Source organism: Mobula birostris, chromosome 8, assembly GCF_030028105.1.
Source record: "Mobula birostris isolate sMobBir1 chromosome 8, sMobBir1.hap1, whole genome shotgun sequence".
Taxonomy (NCBI): domain Eukaryota; kingdom Metazoa; phylum Chordata; class Chondrichthyes; order Myliobatiformes; family Myliobatidae; genus Mobula; species Mobula birostris.
In genome coordinates this window covers 12,973,316-12,998,346 of record NC_092377.1, presented here as the reverse complement: position 1 = coordinate 12,998,346, position 25,031 = coordinate 12,973,316, and the positions used below count along the sequence as shown (strand labels likewise).

The window sequence follows — 25,031 nt, the reverse complement described above, 5'->3', positions numbered from 1 at the left end:
CACAGCTCCAATGATTTCTCCAAACTTCAAACCCTTTATTTGAGCCTTTATTAGTAATTAGCAAACATACAATTAGTTATTATTGTGTGTTATCTTAGTGGTCAGCAAGAAATATGACCGCTGCTGGTCCCAAGCTATGAACTGGCCAAAATAAAGGCATCCCTTAGTCTTGCGAGACCATGGATCTGCGCCTGGAAAGTTTTCACCCTCCAGGGCGCAGGCCTGGGCAAGGTTGTATGGAAGACCGGCATTTACGCATGCTGCAAGTCTCCCCTCTCCACTACACTGATGTTGTCCAAGGGAAGGGCATTAGGACCCATACAGCTTGGCACCAGTGTCGTCACAGAGCACTGTGTGATTAAGTGCCTTGCTCAAGGACACAACACGTTCCCTCGGCTGGGGCTTGAACTCACGACCTTCAGGTCGCTAGTTGAATGCCTTAACCACTTGGCCATGTGCCCACACAACTGGCTAAAAATAAGCAACAATACATAACTTATTCCCTTTGCTTTTACTACGGCCCTCCTCATGCAACTGGTTACCATAATTAACATAATAAATGAGTAACAGAGAATACAAAGCAGATGGAGAACAGATACATGGCTCGTAAACTATGTTTATAGCTGGACGCTACCTCCTGTGATCTGTCTGATCTTACATGAGAAGAAATAAGAGAATAAAATGAGATGGAAGCTGGGATGAACCAGATGGAATTAAAATGGTAAACCGATAAATTGGTTCATTATTGTCACATCGTAGTGTAGCAGTCAGTGTGGTGCCATCACAGCTTGATGTCCCGGAGTCTGCACACTCAGAATTCCTGTGCTGTCTGTAAGGAACCTTTGTACGTCTTCTCCATGGAATGTGTGGGCTTTCTTCGGGTGCTTTAGTTTCCACCCACAGTCCAACGATGCACTGGGTAGGAGAACTGACCAGTATGAATTGTCCCGTGATTAAATTAGAGCTCATCGGGGTTGTTGAGGGTTGCTGGAGTGGTGTGGCTCGAATGGCAGGGAGGGTCTACTCTGCGATGTATTGCTAAATAAATGAAAGGTGCTGCGGTTCAGTGAAAAGCTTGTCTTGCACACCATCCTTACGGATCAATTCATTACAGCAGTGAACTGAGGCGGTACGAGGTAAAACAGAGTACGCTGGGCGGGTGGAACGTGTTGCCAGGGGTGGCGGTAGAGGCAGATACTTTAGGGACATTCAAGAGACTGTTAGATAGGCACATGGATGAAAGAAAATTGGAGGGTTATGTGGGAGAAAAGGGTTAGAATGACCTTAGAGTAGGTGAAAGCATCAGTGCAGCATCGCGGGCTGAAGAATTTATACTGTTCTATGTTCCAAAACAATAACAGAATGCAAAATAAAGTATAACAGTTACAGAGAACGTGCAGTTCAGGCAGACAATAAGGTGCAAGGTCATAACAAGGTTGATTATTAAGGTCAAGGGTCTATCTAATTGTACTAAGGAACTATTCAATAGTCCTATAATAGTGGGGTGAGCCTGGTGGTGGTACATGCTTTCAGGCTTTTGTATATTCTGGGGGCTGGGGTGGGGTGGGGAAGAGAGATTGTCTGGTGGGTGAGATCTTTGGTTATGCTGGCTGTTTTATTAAGGCGCGAGAAGTATCGATAAAGTTCATGGAGTGGAGGCTGCTTCCTGTGATGTGCTGAGCTGTGGCCACAACTCTACAATTCCTTCAAAGTTCAAAGTACAAAGTAGATATATATAACCGTATACAACCCTGAGATCTGTTTTCTTGTGGGCATACTGAATAAATCTATAGGATAGTAGTGATAACAGGTCCAGTGAAAGACCAAGACAACTTGGGCATTCACCCAGAGGGCAGAAGACAACAAACTGGGCAAACGCAAAAAGAAAGGAATAATAACAATAAACTTGTGGTCAGAGGCAGAACAGTTGCCACGCCAAGGCAGTTGTGGCGGAGCTGATCACAAATCTGTGGCCCTTTCCTGCTCCGCATATTCGACGTGGTTTCCCTCCTGCTCTCCGAGGAGCCGAGTCAATTCCAGTCATGTCTGCATGGATCCACCTCCAACTGCGAACTGGCATGGAAACTAATTAAGACATCTCCCATGGAACCACAAGGATCTCCATAGAAAATAGGAAAGGATCTCATGGGAGGGAATGCTTTTGAAAGTCTATCTATTTAACCCAATCAAACACTAAGACCCAGCAGTGGTACGGAGCAGTTTAATGTGTATCAAGAGAGTGGAATTAGCCTACAGAGCAACATGGGGTGGATATTAGAACTAAGCACAGTACCTTACTGCCTTCGACAAATCATGCGTGACTCCTGCACTGATTATTAAGTAATTACAATGAGCAATGAGGTCCTATAACCTGCATTTAGGCAGCATAGAATCATATGAAAAAGCAGAATCTCTAAGGTTGTAATCTCTGCATTTCTCTCGTGCCTTGTTCCAGTGAGTATAAGAATTGGATGATATACAGCTGAAGAGATGGTATGGGAGGGAGGGCTTTCAATTACGAGATCATTGTGGCCCTCTCAGGGGAAGGCGAGACCAGCAAAAGCTGGATAGGTTGTACCTGAAAAGGTTGGGTAGGTTAAGCAGGCCAGAACTTTACTCACTGGAGTCTTGGACACAGAGAGGTAACCTTATAGAAATGTTTAAAACCATGAGAGGCATGGTTTATCAATTATTCCATGGTCGAAGTCACATAGGAACATAGAAATCTACAGCACATTACAGGTTCTTCGGCCCACGATGCTGTGCTGACCATGTAACCTACTCTAGAAAATGCTTAGAATTTCCCTCCATTTTTCTAAGCTCCATGTACCTAACTAAGAGTCTCTTAAAAGACTCTATTGTATCCGTCTCTACAACTTTTGCCGGCAGAGCATTCCGTGCATCCACCACTGTCTGTGAAAGACTTAACCCTGACATTCCCCTTGTACCTACTTTCAAGCACCTTAAAACTATGCCCTCTCACGTTAGCCATTTCAGCCCTGGATAAAAGCCTCTGACTATCCACATGATCAATGGCTCTCAGCATCTTATACACCTCTATCAGGTAACCTCCCATCCTCTGTCACTCCAAGGAGAAAAGGCCAAGTTCACTTAACCTGTTCTCATAAGGCATGCTCCCCAATCCAGGCAATCACATACATCACGTCTCTTCCTCATTCTGCTGTTTGGTCTCAACAACAACTTTTGACCATTTCTGCATGCTTTTATGTATTGAGTTTCTGCCACATGATTGGCTGGTGAGATATTTGCATTAACGAGCAGGTTTACTAAATAAAGCGGCCGCTGAGTGCAGATAAGATAATGCATGCAGTCTTTTACCACGGAAAGGGAAGCAAAACTAGAGGGCACATAAGCAAGCCGAGAGGTAACTTCTTCACCTAGAGGGTGCTGCATAATGGAATGAGTTGCCCAAGAAAGTGAGACAGAATCAGGTTTACCATCACTGGCATATGTCGTGAAATCTGTTGCTTTGCAGCAACAGTACATTGCAATGCATAATCATAAAGAAACAATAATTAACAATAAGTATATAAAAAATTTTATTAACTAAGTAGTGCAAAAAGAGAGGGGAAACAGTGAGGCAGTATTCATGGATTTATGGTCCATTCAGAAATCTGATGATGGGGGTGGTGGGGGAAGAAAGAATCTGTTCCTGAAACATTGAGTGTGTGTCTTCAGGCTCCTGCATCTCCTCCTTGATGGTAGCAATGAGAAGAGGACACGTTCTGGATGGTGGGAGTCCTTAATGATGGATGCTGCCTTTCTGAGGCATCCCATTTTGAAGGTTGTCCTGGATGCCAGTGACGCTAATTCCCATGATGAAGCTGATTGAGTTTACAACTTACTGCAACTTTTTCTGGTCTGTGCACTGGCCCCTGCATACCAGACGGTGATGCAGCCAGTTAGAGTGCTTTTCATGGTACATCTGTAGAAACTTGCGAGTGCCTTTGATGCCATATCAGGCCTTTCCAAACTCCTAATGAAGTATAGTCACTGTCATGCCTTCTTTGTAATGCATCAATATTTTGTGCTCAGGATAGATCTTCAGAGATGCTGACACTCAGGAACTGCTCACTCTTTCCACTTTTGATCCCTCTATGTGGACTGGTGTGTGTTCCCCTATTTTACTTTTTCTGACGTCCACAATCAATTCCTTGGACTTACTGGCATTGAAAGCAATGTGTGTCGCATCAACACCTAACCACCTCGATCCTGTAGGGCCTCCTCATCATCATCTGAAACTCTGTCAGCAATAGTTGTGTCGTTTAAATAGCAAGTTTATAGATTCCATTTCAACTGTGTCTATTTGTGTAGAGAGACTAGACCAGTGGGCTAAACACACATCCTTGAGGTACACCACTGTTGATTGTCAGCGAAGGGGAGACTGTGGTCTCCTGGTGAGGAAATCAAGCGTCCAGTTGCAGAGGGAGGTGCAGAGGCCCAGGTTTCGGAACCTGTTGATTAGAATTGAGGGCCTTATTGTATTATGCTGAGCTGTACTTATTAAACAGCAGCCTGATGTAGGTATTACCATAGTCCTAGTGAACCAAGGCCAGTTGGAGAACCAGTGCGATTGCACATGCTAAAGACCTATTGAGGTGATATGCAAATTGCAGTGGGTCCAAGTCCTTGCTTAGATGAGAGTTGATTCTAGCCATGACCAATCTCTCAAAGCACTCCATCATAGTAAATGTGAGTGCCATTGGGCAATAGACATTGAGGCAGCTTACCTTGCTCTTCTTGGCCACTGACATGTTTGTCACACTTTTGAAATCTCGGTGGGATACCTCCAAATGCAGTAGTGAGAGATTGAAGCTGCCTTCAAACCCTCCCGCCAGTTGTTTGTCACAGGTTTTCAGAGCCATAACGATACACCATCAGGGCCTAATGCTTTGTGAGGGTTCACCCTCTGAGTGCTCTTCTGGAATTGGCCTCCGAGACAGAGATCACAAGGTCGCCAGATGCTGCAAGGATGTTCACAGCTGTAGTTTTATATTATTTTCAAAGCATGCATAAAAGGCGTTTAGCTCATCTGGGAGTGAAACATCACAGCCATTGATGATGCTAAGCTTCATTTTGTAGAGATCTAACTTCAATCAGGTTTGTTTTCTTGCTCTTGAAATAGCCCTCCATCGGTCACGTCTGGACTTCTGGGTAACTGGTCTTGAACGCCGCAGTTCTTGTCCTCAGCAGACGACGGATCTCCTGGTACGTCCATGGTTTTTGGTTTGGATATGTCTGGTATGTTCTCAAAGGTACACACTCATCCACACAGGTTTCCATGAAGTCAGCAAAAGCTATGGTGTGTTCATTCAGATTTGAAGATGAATCTTTGAGTGTTGTCCAGTCTACTGACACAAAGCAGTCCTGAAATCGCTCCTCCACCTCCCTTGATCATACTGTGTTGGGGTTCACCACTGATGCTGCAATCTTTAGTCTCTGCTTATGAGAGTAGAAGTACACCCAGGTGATTGGACTTTCCAAAGTGTGGTTGTGGGTTGTCACGGTAAGCCTCCCTGGTCAAGTGCTTTGGCTCCCCTGTTTCCACACGTGATATGTTGGTGGTAGTTGCAAGGAGTAAAATCGAAAACATTTAAAGAACATAGTTGCATAGGTCCGTAGAATGGTTTAGAGAACTTTGAGCCAATTGTGTGCAAATGGGACTAGCTTAGATTCTGTGACTGTGATTCTGGACCCAGAGTATGCAAATCTGAGAGTCCGGGGGCCTAGGAATTCAGCTGCAGTTTGTCCTGCCTGGGGCTGGAGGCCTGTCTGTGTGTGTGCATGGCTGGGTGGGTAGAAACATAGAAAACCTACAGCACAATACAGGCTCTTCGGCTCACAAAGTTGTGCCGAATATGTCCCTACCTTAGAAATTACTAGGGTTACCTATAGACCCCTATTTTACTAAGCTCCATGCACCTATCCAAAAACCTCTTAAAAGACCCTATCGTATCCGCCTCCACCACCGTTGCCGGCAGCCCATTCCACGCACTCACCACTCTCTGAGTAAAAAACTTACCCCTGACATCTCCTCTGTATCTACTCCCCAGCACCTTAAACCTGTGTCCTCTTGTGGCAACCATTTCAGCCCTGGGAAAAAGCCTCTGACTATCCACACGATCAATGCCTCTCATCATCTTATACACCTCTATCAGGTCACCTCTCATCCTCCGTCGCTCCAAGGACGAGTTCACCCAACATATTCTCAAAAGGCATGCTCCCCAATCCAGGCAACATCTTTGTAAATCTCCTCTGCACCTTTTCTATGGCTTCCACATTCTTCCTGCAGTGAGGTGACCAGAACTGAACGCAGTACTCCAAGTGTGGTCTGACCAGGGTCCTATATAGCTGCAAAATTACCTCCCGGCTCCGAAATTCAATTCCATGATTGATGAAGGCCAATACATCGTATGCCTTCTTAACCACAGTCAACCTGCTCAGCAGATTTGAGTGTCCTATGGACTCAGACCCCAAGATCCCTCTGATCCTCCACACTGCCAAGAGTCTTACCATTAATACTATATTCTGCCATCATATTTGACCTACCAAAATGAACCACCTCACACTTATCTGGGTTGAACTCCATCTGCAACTTCTCAGCCCAGTTTTGCATCCTATCAGTTGTCCACTGTAATTTCTGACAGCCCTCCACACTATCCACAACACCTCAAACCTTTATGTCATCAGCAAACTTACTAACCCATTCGTCCACTTCCTCATCCAGGTAGGTGGAAAGGGGCTGGAGAAAAGAACAATTATAATGGTAGAAATGTGGAGATGTCTGAGGTAGACTGAGAAAATGATCGAGAAGACAGGTCAGGAGGTGAACAGTGGGAGATATTTAAATAGGTGGTCATAGAATGATAGTCATTTAGCAAGGTCACAGGTCCTTCAGCCCAAGCTTATCTACACGACTGTATTGTCCACCTATCTGCTGTGTTTGGACCGTAGCCTTCCGAACCTCTCCCATCCATGTGCTAATCTAAATGGCTTTAAATATTGCTAGCGCACCCACTTTACCCACTGTTTCCGGCAGCTCATTCCAAATACGCATGACTACTTCCCTAGACATTTGCACAGATTTGGCATGTCATTTAAAACTTTGAGAAAATTCTACAGATGGGATGCACGGTACAGAGTATCCTGACTGGTTGCATCACAGCCTCATATGGAAAACATTAATGCCCAAGAATGAAAAAGTCTATGAAAAATAGTGGATAAAGCCAGTCCATTGCAGGAAAAGCCCTCCCCACCATTGAGCACATCTACAAGGAGCACTGCTACAAGAAAGTAGTATACATCTTCAAAGACCCTCACTATCCAGTCCATGTTCCCTCCTCGCTGCTGCCTTTGTAAAGGACAAGCCAAATGCCTTCTTCACCACCCTGTCTACTTCTGATGCCAATTTCAGTGAACTTGGTCCCTCTGTTGTACAACACACCCAGGGCCCTAATACTCAGCAGGGATTTATTCCAATTAGAGAGAAAGATTCCATAGCGACTGAGGTCAATGATAAAAGAGACACAAGATTTGGAATTGGACTCGGATTATTATTGTCACATGCACCGAGGTACAGTGAAAAGCTTGTCTTGCATAAACATAGAACGTTACTGCATCATACAGGCCCTTGGACCCACAATGTTGTTCTGACCTTTTAATCTACTCTAAAATCAATCTAATCTTTCCCTCTTACATAATCCTCCATTTTTCTATCACCTATGTGCCTATCTAAGTGTTTCTTAAATGCCATTACATTTGGTCCTTTGGTCATACAGATCAATTCATTATTCAGTGCCTTGATGTAGAACAAGGTAAAACAATAACAAAAAGCAGAATAAAGTGTGACAGCTATAGAGAAAGGGCAGTACAGGTAGCCAATATGGTGCAAGGCCACAATGAGGTAGATTGTGAGATCAAGAGCCCATCTTATTGCACTATGGAACCGTTCAATAGTCTTATAACAGCTGGGTAGAGGCAGTCATTGTACTAGTATTGGAATTAGAATCGGTTTATTAATGTCACATATTGAGATACATTGAAAAACTTGCCTTGCACACTGTTCATACAGATCAGAGAATTACACAGTGCACTGAGGCAGAAAAAGGTAAACCAATAACAGTGCAAGATTAACTGTAATAGTTACAGAGAAAGTGTGGTGCAGGGAGACAATGAGATGCTGGATCACAATAAGATGTAATGGAGAATGGTTGGATAACAGTAGGATAGAAGCTGTCCTTGAGCCTGGTGGGTGTGTTTTCCTAAGCCTGCACTGAGTGGAATATGGAGCAACTAACATTCGGCTGGAGGAACTCAATGAGCCAAGTGGCCTTTGTAAGGGGGGAGGAAGGGAGGAGAAGAAATATTGATGTCTCAGGTCAATCATGACTGAGAGTCACTCTCAGTAGGGCTTCCATCTGTACAATTGACATGGTCCATGTGGGCTCTATGATGCTGTGTCCTGATAGAGGACCACAGGTTTGACCTAACTTTCTGATAAGGCATACCCTCTAATCTAGGCAACATCCTGGTAAATCTCCTCTGCACTCTCTCTAAAGCTTCCACATTCTTTCTATAGTGATGTGACCAAAACTGAACATAACACTCCAAACATGGTCTGATCAAATATTTATAGAACTGCAACATTACCTCACATCTCTTGAACACAATCCCCCAACTAATGAAGGCTAACATCCCATACGCAATCTTAACAACCCCATTGACTTATACAGTAACTTTGAGGGATCTATGGACAGGAGCCATAAGATCCCTTGGTTCCTCCACATATGTTGGGCTGAAGGACCTGTTTCAGGTCTGTATAACTCCATGACTTTAGACAGCGGTGTGTGAGGCTGTGAGGCTGATGCAATTTCTCGTGGCTACGTGACGACAACTACATTCTTGTCAGTCATTCACAGGCTATGTCCAGGTTGCATGCCCCATTAATCCCTATGTGTACACCTCAGCATGAGGTTCCTCCTGCAATGCTTCAATAAAGGTAATGACCCATTTAACACAGATTAACCTGTTTTTGTTTCAGCAGAGAAAAGATTTCAAAACAATGAAAACACCTTAAGACTTGCGTCATTCAGTTCAAACTCTCCTGAAGTGATTTCTTCTCCGATTAAAGGTTCTCACTGAGCCTGTTCCTCAAGGAACAGGGTATTACACTCATTAGCCTGTGCTGGCCAGGGTTGCTGGGAGATGCTCCCCACAGTCCCAGCAGGATCACTACATGCAGGTTTCTCTCTCCTCCAAGTAAATGTGCACACGTGTCACTTTAGTTCAACCAGTCGGAAGCCAGCATGTGTTGAGAAGAACTGGCGCGGAAAGGGAGTAGATGCCTGCATTATTAGAATAAGTCATGGGCAGGCTTGAAGGGACTGGCCGCCCACCATCTAGGCCATGCCCTCTTCACGCTGCTGCCATCGGGAAGGAAATACAGAAGCCTTAGGTCCCACTTCACCAGGTTCAAGAGCAATTACTGCACTTCAATCACGAGGCTCCTGAACCAGCGTGGAAAACTTCACTCACCTCAACAATGAACTGATTCCACAACCTATGGATTCACTTTCAAGGACTGTACAATTTCTGTTCTCAGATTTATTTATTTATTTTTTATTTATCATTAATATCTTTGTATTTACATAGTTTGTCTTCTTTAGCACATTGGTTGTTTCAGTATTGGGTAGTCTGTATCTTATTGCACTTCTTTATTCTTTTTTTTTGGTAATCTTTTTTTATTGAATTTCATCATCAAACAAACATTTCCATAAGATGTATTTCAGATACTGTACATATATATCATATAATCATATTTGTCACAAATCTCCACATAATATTTATCTGAGGTATACACTTATAGAAGGGAAAGGAAAGAAAGAACAATCGAAAGAAGAAAACTATGTACAGAGTAGGGAGTGATTTTTTTTTACAACATATTCATTGACTTGTGAGAATAAAATCAGGCCTATGAGGTGTTACGTAGTTAAACCATTTTTTCCAGTATGAATAAAATTTTTTGAACTTATGATTAACAGATGCTGTTATCTTCTCCATTTTGTAAATGTCCACTGTAATTTCCATCCATACATTTAAAGTTGGGCTTTCCTGTGATAACCATTTCCTGGTAAGGGTCTTTTTACCAGCCACCAGCAGTACATTCATTAAATATTTATCTTTTTTCAACCATTCTTGAGGTATGTACCCAAAATATATGATCTTACTCTCTAAGGGTATTTCACATTTAAAGATGTCTTGTAGGGCATTATGTATCCCACTGCAATAGGCTTTGATAATGGGGCATTCCCAGAAAATATGATAATGGTTTGCATTTTGATTTCCACAATTTCTCCAGCAAACAGGGGGGTTACTATCATAATGGGATTTCTGAGAGGGTGTAATAAAATACCTTATCAAGTTTTTCCACCCAAAGTGTACTTTTTTATTCTACTGTGAATGCCCGCTGTGCTGCCTGAGATGCTGGGTTTCTCCAGCTTTTTGCATGAGTTGCTCAACATTTCCAGCATCTACAGAATGTCTCGTATGGGACTTTAGACTTCCGTACCTCCTGCCCAAGTGTAGCTGCGAGAGGATGGCATGGCCCAGTGGGTGAGGAGCTTTGATGATCATCTTCTTGAGGCAGCACCTCCTGTTGATACTATCGATGGAGGGGAGGCATGTTTCTGTCATGCAATGGGTTAAGTCCACAACTCGCCATAGCTTCTTTCATTCTTGCATTCAGGTTGCTGCACCTGCAACAGCAAGTGAAGGATGTCACCTTCCGTGATGGACCTCCAAGTTAGTCCATTTGGTTTTGGAAGTCAGATACACAAGTCTGTGAAAGCTTTAGAGAAGGTGCAGAGGAGATTTACCAGGACACTGCCTGGATTAGAGAGCATGTTTTATGTGGATAGGTTGAGGAGCTAGTGTTTTTTTTTCTCTCTGGAATGAAGGAGGATGAGAGGCCACCTGATAGAGGTGTACAAGATTAAAAGAGGCATAGATTGAGTGGATAGCCAGAGACTTTTTTCCAGGATGTTAATGGGTAATACAAGAGTGCATAATTTAAGGTATTTGGAAGAACATATAGGGGAGGATCCTTCCTGTAGTGAGGTGACCAGAATTGAGCACAGTACTCCAAGTGGGGTCTGACCAGGGTCCAATATAGCTGCAACATTACCTCTCAGCTCCTAAATTCAATTCCACGATTGATGAAGGCTAATACACCGTATGCCTTCTTAGCCACAGAGTCAACCTGCGCAGCTGCTTTGAGTGTCCTATGGACTTGGACCCCAAGGGGATCCCTCTGATCCTCCACACTGCCAAGAGTCTTACCATTAATACTATATCCTGCCATCATATTTGACCTACCAAAATGAACCACCTCACAATTATCAGGGTTGAACTCCATCTGCCACTTCTCAGCCCAGTTTTGCATCCGATCAATGTCCCGCTGTAACCTCTGACAGCCCTCCACACTATCCACAACAGCCCCAACCTATGTGTCATCAGCAAACTTACTAACAATTCCCTCTACTTCCTCATCCAGCTCATTTATAAAAATCACGAAGAGTAAGGGTTCCAGAACAGACCCCTGAGGCACACCACTAGTCACCGACCTCCATGCAGGACATTTTAGACATTTTCATGTCTAAAAACCTCTTAAATGTCTTTATTGTATCAACTTCCACCATAAGGCACCCCACCACTCTCTGTGTAAAATACTTGCCCCCTCCCATATCTCTCAAATTTTCCTTCTTTCATCTAAAAGCTGTGTCCCCTGGTACTTGACATTTCTACTCTGTGGCAAAGACTATGACTGTCTTCCATGTCTATGTCTCTCAAGTCAAAATATTTCTGTTAAAGTTGAGTTATCCAGTGTATATGGAGAATTGATGACCAGTGAGAGGCAGATACAGTTTAATACAGGACCTCTCTGTGTCAGTACGAGACATTTCCCATCCCCTGTAGTCTGAGAGGATACTTTAATGTTAAAGATACCTTCACTTGCACAGATGATCTCAGTTGTCCTTGTAAGTGAGTTGAAAGGAATTAGTGGTTTAATGTGTCTCTTGGAAACACTTAATTTGAAGTATTTTGCTTTGCTTTTGCAGTGATCAAGAGTCCAAATGATTTAGATTAAGTTCTGTTTATCACAGAAATGAAAGCCAAGAAACATTATTAAAGGCTACAGAGCTTTACAAGTAACTTCAATTCAATATGCCAAGCAGAATGCATAGTTAAATGCTCAATCAGTAGCTCATCACAGCAGCCAGTTAGCTGAATCTGGTCAGAGTTTTAGTTTGGGAAGGCTTAGAAATGTAGAATTATACAGCACAGAAACTTGTCCTTTGGCCCATCTAATCCATGAGACCTGCTGTACTGCCTAGTCCCATTTACCCACACCTGGACCATTGCCCTCCATACCCCTCCCATCCATGTACCCATCCAAACTTCTCTCAGACGTTACAATTGAACATGTACCCACTACTTCTGCCGGCAGCCCATTCCACGCTCTTACCGCCCTCTGAATGAAGATGTATCTCCTCATGTTCCCCTTAAATATTTCACCCCTCACCCTTAACATAAAACTTCTAGTTCTAGTCTCAACCAACCAGAGGGGAGAAAGCCTGCATGCATTTACCCTGTCTATATCCTTCATAAGTTTGTATACCTCTATCTATTCTCCTACGCTGCAGGGTTGATGTCCTAACATATTCAACCTTTCCCTATAACTCAGCTCCTCAAGTCCCAACAACATCCTTGTAAATTTTCTCTGCACTTTTTTAAGCTTGTTGATTTCTTTTCTCCAAATTTTGTCTAGTGCGCCATTCTGGTTGACAAGCTATAAGATGGATAGGGTGCAGAAAAAATTCACACATGATGTTACTGGGACTGGAGGCTTTGACGTATGCATGAGGAGAGACTGGGTAGTTTGAGTTTGTTTTACTTGGAGTGATGAAAGCAAAGGAATAACCTTATAGAGTTTATAAAATCTTGAGAGATATAGATAAGGCAGATAGTTCAAATCAAACTAGATTCAAGATTATTTAATGTCATTTCCAGTACACAAGTGCAAAGGGGAGCAAAATAATTGTTACGCCAGATCTAATGCAGCACAAAAAAACACAATAATAAAAAAGCACAATAAATATAAACACATAAGATAGCCCATATACATAGATTGATTGTATGTCCTTAAAATGACGCTTTCAAGCAGGGGTTCCCAACCTGGGGTCCATGAACTCCTTGATTAATGGTATTGGTCCATGGCTTAAGAAAGGTTGGGAACCCCTGGTTTAAAGTGACTAGAGGGGATACAAAGTGACTGGACTATTCATTGCATGTCGATAAAGTGACACAGGGGATGAGAGGGGATTTGTTTAAGGTGCAAGGGGAAAAACTTAAAGGTCACCTGAAGGATAATTTCTTCAGGTAGAGACTGGTGAGTATATGGACCATGCTGCCAGAGGTAGTGGTTGAGGCAGGCACAATAACAATATTTGAAAGACCTTTGAATAAGTGCATGGATCGGAGGTATTTAGCTTGGTGGGCACCATGAATGAGTTTGGCTGAAAGGCCAATTTCCATGTGACATCTGTGAGTCTAAAATTGGTGTGTGTGTGTGTTCCTGTTCATGTGTGGAAATAGTAGTTTTGCTGCTGTTGTTTTGTCCTGTTGCTCCATTGTTGCTGTTGCTGCTACTTGTGTTGTCCTGCCGAACATTAGTCTGGGATCAATACCAAAAAATCGGACCCTGAACATCATTCAGGAGTCCAGAAGTTGAAGCCCCATAGCTAAAGCCTGGAGCCCTGTCCCAGCGTTGGAGCCCTGCCCTGGAGCTAGATGATGTCTGTGTGTATGGGTGGATGGGAGGGAGGACAGAGGCTTTGCTGTTGTTGTTTTGTTGTTTGTTGTGCTCTGTTCTCTTGTGTTCTGCATTGTTTTGGCTAAGTATTGGTAAAACCGGAATGTGCGGCGACACATGCGGGCCGCCCCCAGCAGACCCTTGAGTTGCGTTGGGTGTTACCTAAAGCAATACATTTCACTGTAGGTTTTGATGTATATGTGACAAATAAATGAATCTGAATCTGACTCTAATTGTGGTGTACTTGTGTGACTCCAAGAGTGAAGCTGAGGCAGCATGTGATCTGCAGAACTACACTCACTGGCTGCTTTATTGGGTACTTCCTGTATATACTAAACTGGCCACTGAGTGTATGCTCATGCTACCAAAGCACATCCACTTCAAGGTCCGACATGTTGTGAGTTCAGAGATGCTTTTTCTGAACACCACTGTTGTAACACATGGTTATTTGAAGTACTGCCGCCTTCCTGTTAGCTTGAATCAGTCTGGCCATTATCCTTTGACCTCTCTCAGTAACGCCCACAGAACTGCTGCTCGCTGGATGCTTTTTGTTTCTCGAACCATTCTCTGTAAACTCTGGAGACTGTTGTGCATGAAAATCCCTGCCGATCAGTAATTTCTGAGATATTAAAAGCACCCCGCCAGGCAGCAGCAATCATTCCAAAGTCAAAGTCACCTAGATAACATTTCTTCCCCATTCTGATGTTTGGTCTGAACAACAACTGAATCTCGTGACCATGTCTGCATGCTTTTATGCATTGAGTTGCTGCCACATGATTAGCTGATGGGATTTTACATTAATGAGCAGGTGTAGAGGTGTACCCAATAAAGCGAGCAAAGAGTGTCTAAACCTGTAGGTAAGTGCAAAGCAAGAGGAACTAACAGATACTTGAGGAATGTGTATATGGATTTACCAGTGAAGACCTGCTTGATGCAATCGAATACAACTTAGTTTAATTTATTCTGAAAATTGCAGGGGAGAAATTCCCTCACAAGTGGAAAAGGTACAAATTACATAATCAATGAGATAAATGGCAATGATTACACAATCAATAAAGTACATAAAGCAGATAAAGATTTGGGTAACACCAGCCTAGGGTTAGCAAAGGAGTTGATAAATTACTTCAAGCATGACAACATGTTATTCTTCAATTCCAAAAGCCCTGCAGCCGATAGTTAAGGAGCTCAACGGTTTGTGATATAGACAAAAGTGAGCATACTTTTATTGAACCAGAATAAAAATAAAATTGCTATTGCAACTCCCCCCCCCACCACAAAGGATAACCACAGGACTTTCAGAGACCCTTGAGTATTTTTGAAGTATGGTCACCGTATGAATATAATTACACAATTTTCATCAAGGTAGTACTTTTAAGCTAACAAAATCATTGCACGGTAAAAGTCACACAGCAGGTTCAAGAACAGAATCAGAATTATAAGACCTTAAGACACAGGAGCAGATTAGGGCCAAATGGCCATGGAGTCTGATCCACTATTCCATCATGGCTGATTTATTAACCCTCGCAACTCCATTCTCCTGTTTTTTTTTTCTCCCCCATAACCATTAATGCCCTGACGAATCAAGAACCTATCAAATTCCCAATACACCCAATGACTTGGCCTCCACAGCCGTCTGTGACAATGATTTCCACAGATTCACTACCCTCTGGCTAAAGGAATCCCCTTCCTCATTTCTGTTTCAAGGAGACATCCTTGAATTCTGAGACTGTGCTGTCTCATCCTAGACTTCCTTACTACAGGAAGTACCCTCACCATGTCCGCGCTACCTTGACCTTTCTATATTCGATAGGTTTAAATGAGATCCCGTCATTCTTCTCAACTCAAGCCAGCACAGGCCCAGAGCCATCAAACGCTCCTCAAATGTTAACACTTTCATTCACTGACATATGTCATGACATGTGTTGTTTTATGGCAACAGTACAGTGTGACACGTAAAAAATTACTATAAATCACAATAAGAATATATAAAAAGTAAACAGTAGAGATTTTGTAGATGCTGGAAATCCAGAGGAATCCAGCAGGTCAGGCAGTATTATGGAATGGAATAAACAGTCGACGTTTTAGGCTGAGACCCTTCCTCAGGACTGGAAAAGAAGGGCGAAGCAGCCAGAATAAGAAGGAGTACAAGTTGGCAGGTGATAGGTGAGACCAAGTGAGCAGGAAGATAGATGGGTGAGGGGAAGGGGGGATGAAGTGAGAAGCTGGGACATGATACATGGAAGACATAAAGACTTGAAGAAGAAGTAAATAATAAATAAACAGAACAAACTTCCTTTCAGTCATTCAGCTCTTGAACCAACTGGCACAAGCCTAATCACCACAGTTTATAAACACAATCATCACCTTGACCACTTTTCACTAAAATGGACAGTTTTTTGTCAGCTGTGTTCTTTCTTGTAAAAATCATGCTTAATTTATGTTTTTCTTTTGAATGCTGCTTATCTGATGCTTTTGCCTGTTATAAACCCATAATATCATAAGACATAGGACTATAATTAGGCCATTCGGCCCATTGTGTTTGCTCTGTCATTCCATCATGGCTGATTTATTATTGCTCTCAACACCATTCTCCTGCCTTCTCCTCGTAACCTTTGACCATTTGCTGCTGCTGAAAGTACGTTTTTCATTACACCAGTGCATACTTATGTTTGTGCAGATGTGAATAAACTTGACTTTGTCTTTGACTTAAGGAGATATAATTGCAGAGTACAGTAACTTGGGTTAGATATAGTATGCAAGGATAAAATCAGTGTACTTTTAGAAGGGCACAATTGTGTACTCTTTGTATTACTAAGTTAGTGTGTATCTGTAACTTGTGCATTTAATATTTCAATAATATTTGAATAATCTTGTATATGTATATCAGTTGATTAAGCATTCCTGTTCGGTTGAATGTAATCCATTACGTGTTATACTGTACGTATAAATACATGAATTGCATTACATCATCACACTACCATGTGATACGGGCATGCCTCGCTTGAAGTAAACTCGAACTACACCTGCATTTTTGGACTCTTGTGAGTTTCTTTGAATTAATTTAATGTTTTGAAGTTACAAAACACATCATAACTCTTTCACTATGACTGCCTGTCTACACTTCTCACTGCCTCAGTAAAGCAGCCAGCATAGACAAAGACCCCATCTCACCCCAGACATTCTCTCTTCTCCTCCTTCCCATTGGGCAGAAGATACAAAAGCCTGAAATCACGTACCACTGGGCTTAAGGACAGCTTCAACCCCCAGTCAACCACCTACCTACACCACTCCTGCATTCCCAACAGATTCTATAACTCACCTACATACAGGGGAAATCTACAGCGGCCAGTTAACCCACCATTCTGCAAATCTCTGATAATCCCAGATCCAGGGATTGTGTGTCGCAACCATGGATTCAGCAGCACAGCAGATAAGGCAATTGCGCTTATGACAGCAAATTATTATTACGTTCTGACAGTATTTAACTTCATTCTTTCATTGTAGTGCTTAGAAACATAGAAAACTACAGCACAATACAGGCCCTTCCGCCCACGAAGATGTGCCGAACATGTCCCTACCTTAAAAATTACTAGGCTTACCCCAGCACTCTATTTTTCTATGCTCCATGTACCGATCCAAAAGTCTCTTAAAAGACCCTATCGTATCCGCCTCCACCACCTTTCCACACACTCACCATTCTCTGCGTAAAAAACTTACCAGCGACATCTCCTCTGTACCCACTCGCCAGCACCTTAAACCTGTGTCCTCTTGTGGTAACCATATCAGCCCTGGGAAAAAGCCTCTGACTATCCACACGATCAATGCCTCTCATCATCTTATATACCTCTATCAGGTCACCTCTCATCCTCCGTTGCTCCAAAGAGAAAAGGCCGAATTCATTCAACCTATTCTGATAAGGCATGCTCCCCAATCCAGGTAACATCCTTGTAAATCTCCTCTGCACCCTTTCTATGGCTTCCACATCCTTCCTGCAGTGAGGCGACCAGAACTGAGCACAGTACTCTAGGTGGGGTCTGACCAGGATTCTATATAGCTGCAACATTACCTCGCAGCTCCTAAATTCAATTCCATGATTAATGAAGGCTAATACACTGTAGTCCTTGTTAACCACAGAGTCAACTTGCGCAACACACATCAAAGTTGCTGGTGAACACAGCAGGCCAGGCAGCACCTGTAGGAAGAGGTGCAGTCGACGTTTCAGGCCGGGACAACTTCGTCAGGACTAACTGAAGGAAGAGTGAGTAAGGGATTTGAAAGTTGGAGGGGGAGGGGGAGATCCAAAATGATAGGAGAAGACAGGAGGGGGAGGGATAGAGCCAAGAGCTGGACAGGTGATAGGCCCATGATCATGGCCCATGATCCTCTCGTATCCCCTTTTGCCTATCACCTGTCCAGCTCTCCTGTCTTCTCCTATCATTTTGGATCTCCCCCTCCCCCTCCAACTTTCAAATCCCTTGCTCACTCTTCCTTCAGTTAGTCCTGACGAAGGGTCTCGGCCTGAAACGTCGACTGCACCTCTTCCTACAGATGCTACCTGGCCTGCTGCGTTCACCAGCAACTTTGATGTGTGTTGCTTGAATTTCCAGCATCTGCAGAATTCCTGTTGTTTGAGTCAACCTGCGCAGTTGCTTTGAGCATCCTATGGACTCGGACCCCAAGATTCCTCTGATCCTCCACACTGCCAAGAGTGCTGCTATTCATTCTATATTCTGCCATCATATTTGATCTACCAAAATGAACCATCTCACACTTATCTGGGTTGAACTCCATCTGCCACTTCTCAGCCCAGTTTTGCACCTTATCAATGTCCTGCTGTAACCTCTGACAGCCCTCCACACTATCCTCAGCGCCTCCAAACTTCGTGTCATCAGCAAACTTACTAACCCATCCCTCCACTTCCTCATCGAGGTCATTTATAAAAATCACGAAGAGTAAGCATCCCAGAACAGATCCCTGAGGCACACCAACCTCCATGCAGAATATGACCCGTCTACATCCACTCTTTGCCTTCTGTGGGCAGGCTAGTTCTGGATCCACAAAGTAATGTTCCCTTGGATCCCATGCCTCCTTACTTTCTCAATAAGCCTTGCATGGGTTACCTTATCAAATGCCTCCATATACACTACATCTACTGCTCTTCCTTCATAGTGTTGGCCATGGTTTCCATTTGAGAGATTTAGTTAACGGCCCTGTTTGATCTAGAGTTTATTGCTTTCTTTTCTCTCTAACCCTGTTTGCATTAAAGTCTGTGAACTATCGACCCACCTCAGTTTCTCTCGCTCCGCACTTGGGCCATATCCGAACGTAGTGACATCGTGTGGGAGAAACACAGAACACAAAACAAAGAATATTACATCTTAGTACAGGCTCTGTGGCTCAGGACGTTGTGACAACTATTAAACCTACTCTAAGATCAATCTAACTATTCCCTCTTATATATCCTTCCATTTTTCTTTTATTTGTTTGCCTGAGGGTTTTCTAGAGGCCCCTAATATATCTGCTTCTACCACCATCCCGGTAGGACACTCCACATACTCACCACTCTCTACGTAAAGAATCTACCTCTGATATCCCCTCCTATACCTGCCATACCAGTCATTTCTGCCCGAGGAAAACTCTTTCAAACTTTCTGTGTAATTTAGGTCCTCAAGTTCCAGCCGAAGGATGTATAAGACACTCCTTCCCTCTGCTAGCCTGCAAGTCATCTTTGGGCAAGATGTAGTACCTGCTCAGCCCCCCGATCAGGGTCATGTGAAGCATAAATCACAAGGCCTGGTTATGTGACCACTGACGCCAGGCAGACAATCTCTGAAGAGTGTTGATAATGGCTGGGGACATTCATCTTGTAAGGATACTGCCCAGAAGGAAACAATGGCAAATGACTTCTGTATAAAATTTGCCAAGATCAGTCATGGTCGTAGAGACCGTGATCGCTCATGTCATGTGACACGGCACGTAATGAACGCACAAGTTCCAGCAAGACCTGCCACCTACACAATAGAAAAATGTCCTTGAGTCAGTTAGCTGTTGTGCTCTCCAAAACTGAGCGCAATTGGAATCCGAGAAGATGTCTGAGTGAGTAAGAACAGAAATCACTGGAAACACACAACGGGTCAGGCAGTGTCTGTGGAGAGAGAAACAAGAGTTAATGTTTCATGGGGTCATATATCACCACAGCACAGAAACAGGCCTTTTGACCCATCGAGCCCATGCTGAACTATTATTCTGCCTAGTCCCATTGACCTGCACCCAGACCATAGCCCTCCATATCCCTCCCCTCCACTTCCACTGGCAGCTCATTTCACACTATCACCACCCTATTACTGAAGGAGTTGTTCCTCAGATTCCCCTTCAATATTTCACCTTTAACCTGTAGTTCTTACCTCACTCAGCCTGGGGAGCAAATGCCGACATGCATTCACCCTGTACACCTCATAATTTTGCATACCACTGAAAGGTCTCCCCTTATTAATGTTGTCGGAGGTTCAACACCAGACAAACTGAGAGAAACAGTTCAGTGATATTGAGGCAAAGTATTTACATAAGCACATTATGGCACCATTGCACAGAACGGTTCCTCTTCAGTGCCTGCATGTTATGTTGGGTCAGCGCGTCCCTTATTCGGTTAATTAAAGAATTTGCTGCTGTGTTTGTTCTGGCAAACAATCAGGTTATAAATGGGGGAGAGCTTAGATGCAGGCAGCTAAGTGTGGTGGGAACTAGAGGCAATGAAGCTCTTCCCTGCAGCTGCCAGACTGGAAATAGATAGGCCTTTCATCCTTTCCAATCTGTTCCTCTGGTCAGCAAGGTGGTGGCTGAATCTTCCATCTCGTACTATTTTCCTGCACTAACACCAGAATTCCCCCAATATCCAGAAGTCTCTCAAGGTAGAACAGCTGGTTAAGTGGTGCCACAACAAAACCCTCTCATTTAGGAAGGGAAGGGAGGGCACACAGCCACCAGTCTGTGAACCGAGAGTCAGCAGCTTTAAATTCCTGGGTGTTAACATATCAGGTGACCCGTCCTGGGCCCTGCTCACAGATACAATCGCAAGGAAGGTGTGTCAATATCTTTATTTGCTTAGGAGGTTAAGGATGTTCACCATGTTACCAAACACTCTAACAAACTTCTTCAGATGTCCTTTTGAAAGTGTCCTGACCGGTTGCATCATTGGATGGAATGGTAGGAATGTAGAAAACTACAGAGAGATGCCACCAGTGAACAACGTGACCTATGGCAACGTCCTGCAGACGTTTACGAAACTACTTCCCTTACTTCTTCTTCTTTCAAATATGATTCTACTACTAATTTGCATGCAATTGGAACCTGTGAGTTACACGTCAATGGAGTGATTTTGTGCCGATTGAGCAACCTGGCGCTTTGTGGTCTCTGAGGGAGGTCGGTGAGGTATGGAGCAGAGTGTGCGGCCTGGGGGTTTAGCAGCTTGGAGACAGAGCACGAGCCATGATCAATTCCATTGCTTCTCTCCGACTGAGGCGTGGAGGGTGGAGGCCCATCACCGACTCCATTGCTAATGAAGCATCGAGGGCACGAGCCCGTGATAGACTCCATTGCTTCTCTCCGACTGAGGTGTCGAGGGTGTGAGCCCATGATCAGCTCCATTGCTTCTCTCCGATTGAGGTGCCAGGGGTACGCACCCATGATCGACTCCATTGTTTCTCTCTGATTGAGGAGTCAAGGGCATGAGCTCATGATAGACTCCATTGCTTCTCTTCGACTGAGGTGTCCAGGGTGTGAGCCCATGATCAACTCCATTGCTTCTCTCCGACTGCGGTGTCGGGCAAGGTTAAAGTTGACGAGAACGAGAGCGGAGGACGGGCAGGTGTTTGGCGCCACCTGTCTGCATTTGACTGATCTTCCTCTCCCTGTCACTAGCTGCTGTCGGAGGACACTGTAGGAGGCTTGGGATCCAAGTTAGCGGGATTGATCAGTGAGCCTGTAGGTTTATTTTTCGAGGTTCCTCACGTTGCATGTGTTCCTAGGCTCTGGTTACTCTTTTTTTTTTGCTGTTTTTGAGTGGCTTGATCAGGGCGATCAATGTGGAATGAGGTGCTTCAATGAAGAATGACCTATGGCCTGCAGTGGGTTAGTGATGTGACGCTGAACTGAAGTAAAATGAATACTACTGGACCCCTAATTTGATATTTGATATTCTATGTGTTGTTCACATGCTTTTTGCAATTTATGCAATTAGGTTTTCTTGGTTTTTCTTTGTTTCATGGCTTCCTGTGGGAGGATGAATCTCAGATTTGTATTCTGTATACATAACATACTTCAATAATAAATGTACCTTGAATCTTTGAGTAACCTCTAACCATTTGTAGTATCTGCAGGAGCCACTCCCTCAAGAAGGCAACATCCACCATCAAAGATCCCCACCATCAGGGAGGAGGTATTGAAGCTTGAAGTCCCACACCACTAGAAACAGACACCCCACCTTTTGACCATTCGGTTTTTGCACTAACCTGCACAAGTCTAATCACTGCCTCAGAATAGCAACACCACAACCAATTTGGCCACTTTTCACTCTAGTGGATTTCATTGTTTTTGAGCTAATTGTGTTCTTTCTTTTAAAAATTGTGTATAATTTATATTCATCTCATGCCTTTGTTGTGAACATTGTGTATCTGATGCTATATGTCTCTTATGTTGCTGCAAATTTTTTATTGCACCCATGCATGTGACAATAAACTCGACTTTATGACTTCTAACATTTTTTAAGCTTTGTTTCACTCCTACTATGGAAAATACATAGTTTCTTTGGTTGGAATAAGCTTCCTTCAGTGTAAGCAGGTGCTGCTGAATACCTTCAACATCTGCTAGTGCTAACTGATGAGGCCTCTCTTGGAAATGGGGTGTTCTCAGTCACCCTAATAGTGTGGCAAATATTTTTGGAGCAACTAACATCAGACTCATCAGTAGAAAAGACATCTTCACATTCCAACATCTTCTCAGTTAATCTCCTTTTCCATTTCTCAGGTATTGGTGAGTCACCAAAGCTGAATGACTTCGAGGTCAACTTCCTCGATCCAAAATATTGTTTCACTCCGGTGCGCCTGGAAAAATAAACATAGAAACATAGAAAATAGGTGCAGGAGTAAGCCATTTGGCCCTTCGAGCCTGCACCGCCATTTATTATGATCATGGCTGATCATCCAACTCAGAACCCCGCCCCAGCCTTCCCTCAAGTTCCTCTTGTTCTGACCCACCACCTCATAAGCCTCACATCTAACACATCATTCTCCACAAGTTCTGCCATCTTCAGTGGGATCCTACCACCAAACACATCGTTACCTCCTCCCCTCTCTCTGCTTTCTGCATAGATCATTTTCTCCATGATTCCCTTGTCCATTCATCTCCCTCTTGGCACTTAACCCTGCAAGTGACAGAAATGCTGCACCTGTCCATTGACCTCCAATCAGGACCCCAGACAGTCCTTCCAGGTGAAGTAACATTTCATCTGCGAATCAGTTTTGATTATCTACTGTATCCAGTGCTCTCAATACAGCCTCCTCTTCACTGGAGAGAACCAGAGTAAATTGGACGAACTGCTTTGTTGAGCATATTCGCTCCATCCGCCAAAAAAAAACCCAGAATTTCCCAGTGGCCAACCATTTTAATTCCTATCCCCATGCCTGTTTTGACACATCAGTCCATGGCCTCCTCTTCTGCCGTGATGAGGCCACTCTCAAGGTAGGGGACAACTCCTCATGTTCTGTCTGGATAGCCTCCAACCTAATGGCGTAAACATCAATTTCTCCTTCCAGTAAGTGTTTTTTTTTTCTTTTCCCATCCCCCTTCCCTCTTCTTCTATTCCCTATTCTGGCCTTTTTGCTCTTCTCCTCACCTCCCTCGGGTGCCCTTTCTTCTTTTTTTTCTCCCATGGGACACTCTTGTCTCCTATCAGATTCCTTCTTCTCCAGTCCTTTACCCTTCCCACCCACCTTGGCTTCAGGTACCATTTTCTAGCTTCCCATCCCCCCGCCTTTTTATTCTGGTGGCTTCCTCCTTTCTTTCCTGTCCTGAAGAAGGGTTTCAGCCCAAAATATTGACTGTTCACTCATTTCAATAGATGCTGCCTGACCTGCTGAGTTCCTCCAGCTTTTTTGGGGTGTCTCACTCCCATAAGTGTGTCTGCTAACAACAGGTCCCTAATACCACATATTTCAAAGACACAATTCAGATCCTGACGCTGCTTATCGTGATGAATGGACTTCTATTCTCTAGCTGATAGATTATTCAGTGACAGAATCATGACACCGTTGTACTCTTTCATCTTTTCAGTGCTAAAGATAGGATATAATTTGCCTGCCCACAGTCCTAGTTTGTCTACATCAGTGAGACTGCTAACAGAGCCTTACGCATTCAGGACAGTGATCCAGGTTCAATGACTCATCCAAACGCAAAACATTTCTTAGGCTTTAGAATGTAAAAATAAAACAGGTTGCCATCTGACAGCAGCTAAATCTACTCGAAACTGAACATATCTGCATTTACCACAATGAGATAGACATGAAGCAGATAGGTAGGGAGGTACATTGCATTGGAAGGCAGATGTATTGATGGATGAATGGGACAAGAAAACACATCAAATAGATGTGCTTATGTCATAATCTACCTTGAACTGTAAATGCAGTAAAACCTCATTTTAAATAGAGTGTTAGGGTGGGAGGAAGATTCAAGATACAAGTTTATTTATCACGTACACATTGAAACATGCAGTGAAGTGCATCATTTGCATTAACAACCATCACACCCAAGGGTGTGCTGGGAGCAGCCTGCAAGCATCACCACATATTCTGGTGCCAACTTAATATACCCACAATGTTCAGCAGAACAACACAGAGCGCAACAAAAAAAACAATAACAAAACGTAGCAAAACAAGCCTCTCTCCTTCCTCCTACTGATCCACACACACTCAAACACAGTCTTCCAACCCCAGGAAAGGCTGCCTTTGGCTTCCAGCCTCCAGTGGAATCAGACTCGCAGACAGTGGCCCTTTGACTAGCTCAGCAGACTCACAGAGATTTTCAGCCTCGGGGCTCCAGCTGGCGAGCTTGATTTCCAGAATTACGATTAATCCTTGGTCCTCGGTCC

The 25,031-nt window shown here is 43.7% G+C and overlaps 2 long non-coding RNA genes across 3 annotated transcripts; one reads left to right on the top strand and one right to left on the bottom strand.

Annotated features, from left to right (window-relative positions):
- The first annotated feature begins 627 nt into the window (after positions 1–627).
- On the top strand, positions 628–22,421 carry LOC140201145 (uncharacterized). 2 transcript variants are annotated; one of them, XR_011886784.1, is made up of 3 exons: positions 628–721; positions 5,147–5,229; positions 22,258–22,421. It is a non-coding gene; the product is annotated as an uncharacterized lncRNA (long non-coding RNA). The 2 variants fall into 2 exon arrangements; XR_011886783.1 differs by lacking the exon at positions 22,258–22,421 and adding an exon at positions 9,062–9,424.
- On the bottom strand, positions 13,087–20,399 carry LOC140201144 (uncharacterized). The gene is made up of 3 exons (XR_011886782.1): positions 20,296–20,399; positions 19,768–20,036; positions 13,087–15,054 (listed from the first exon to the last, which is right to left on the bottom strand). It is a non-coding gene; the product is annotated as an uncharacterized lncRNA (long non-coding RNA).
- Positions 22,422–25,031: the final 2,610 nt, after the last annotated feature.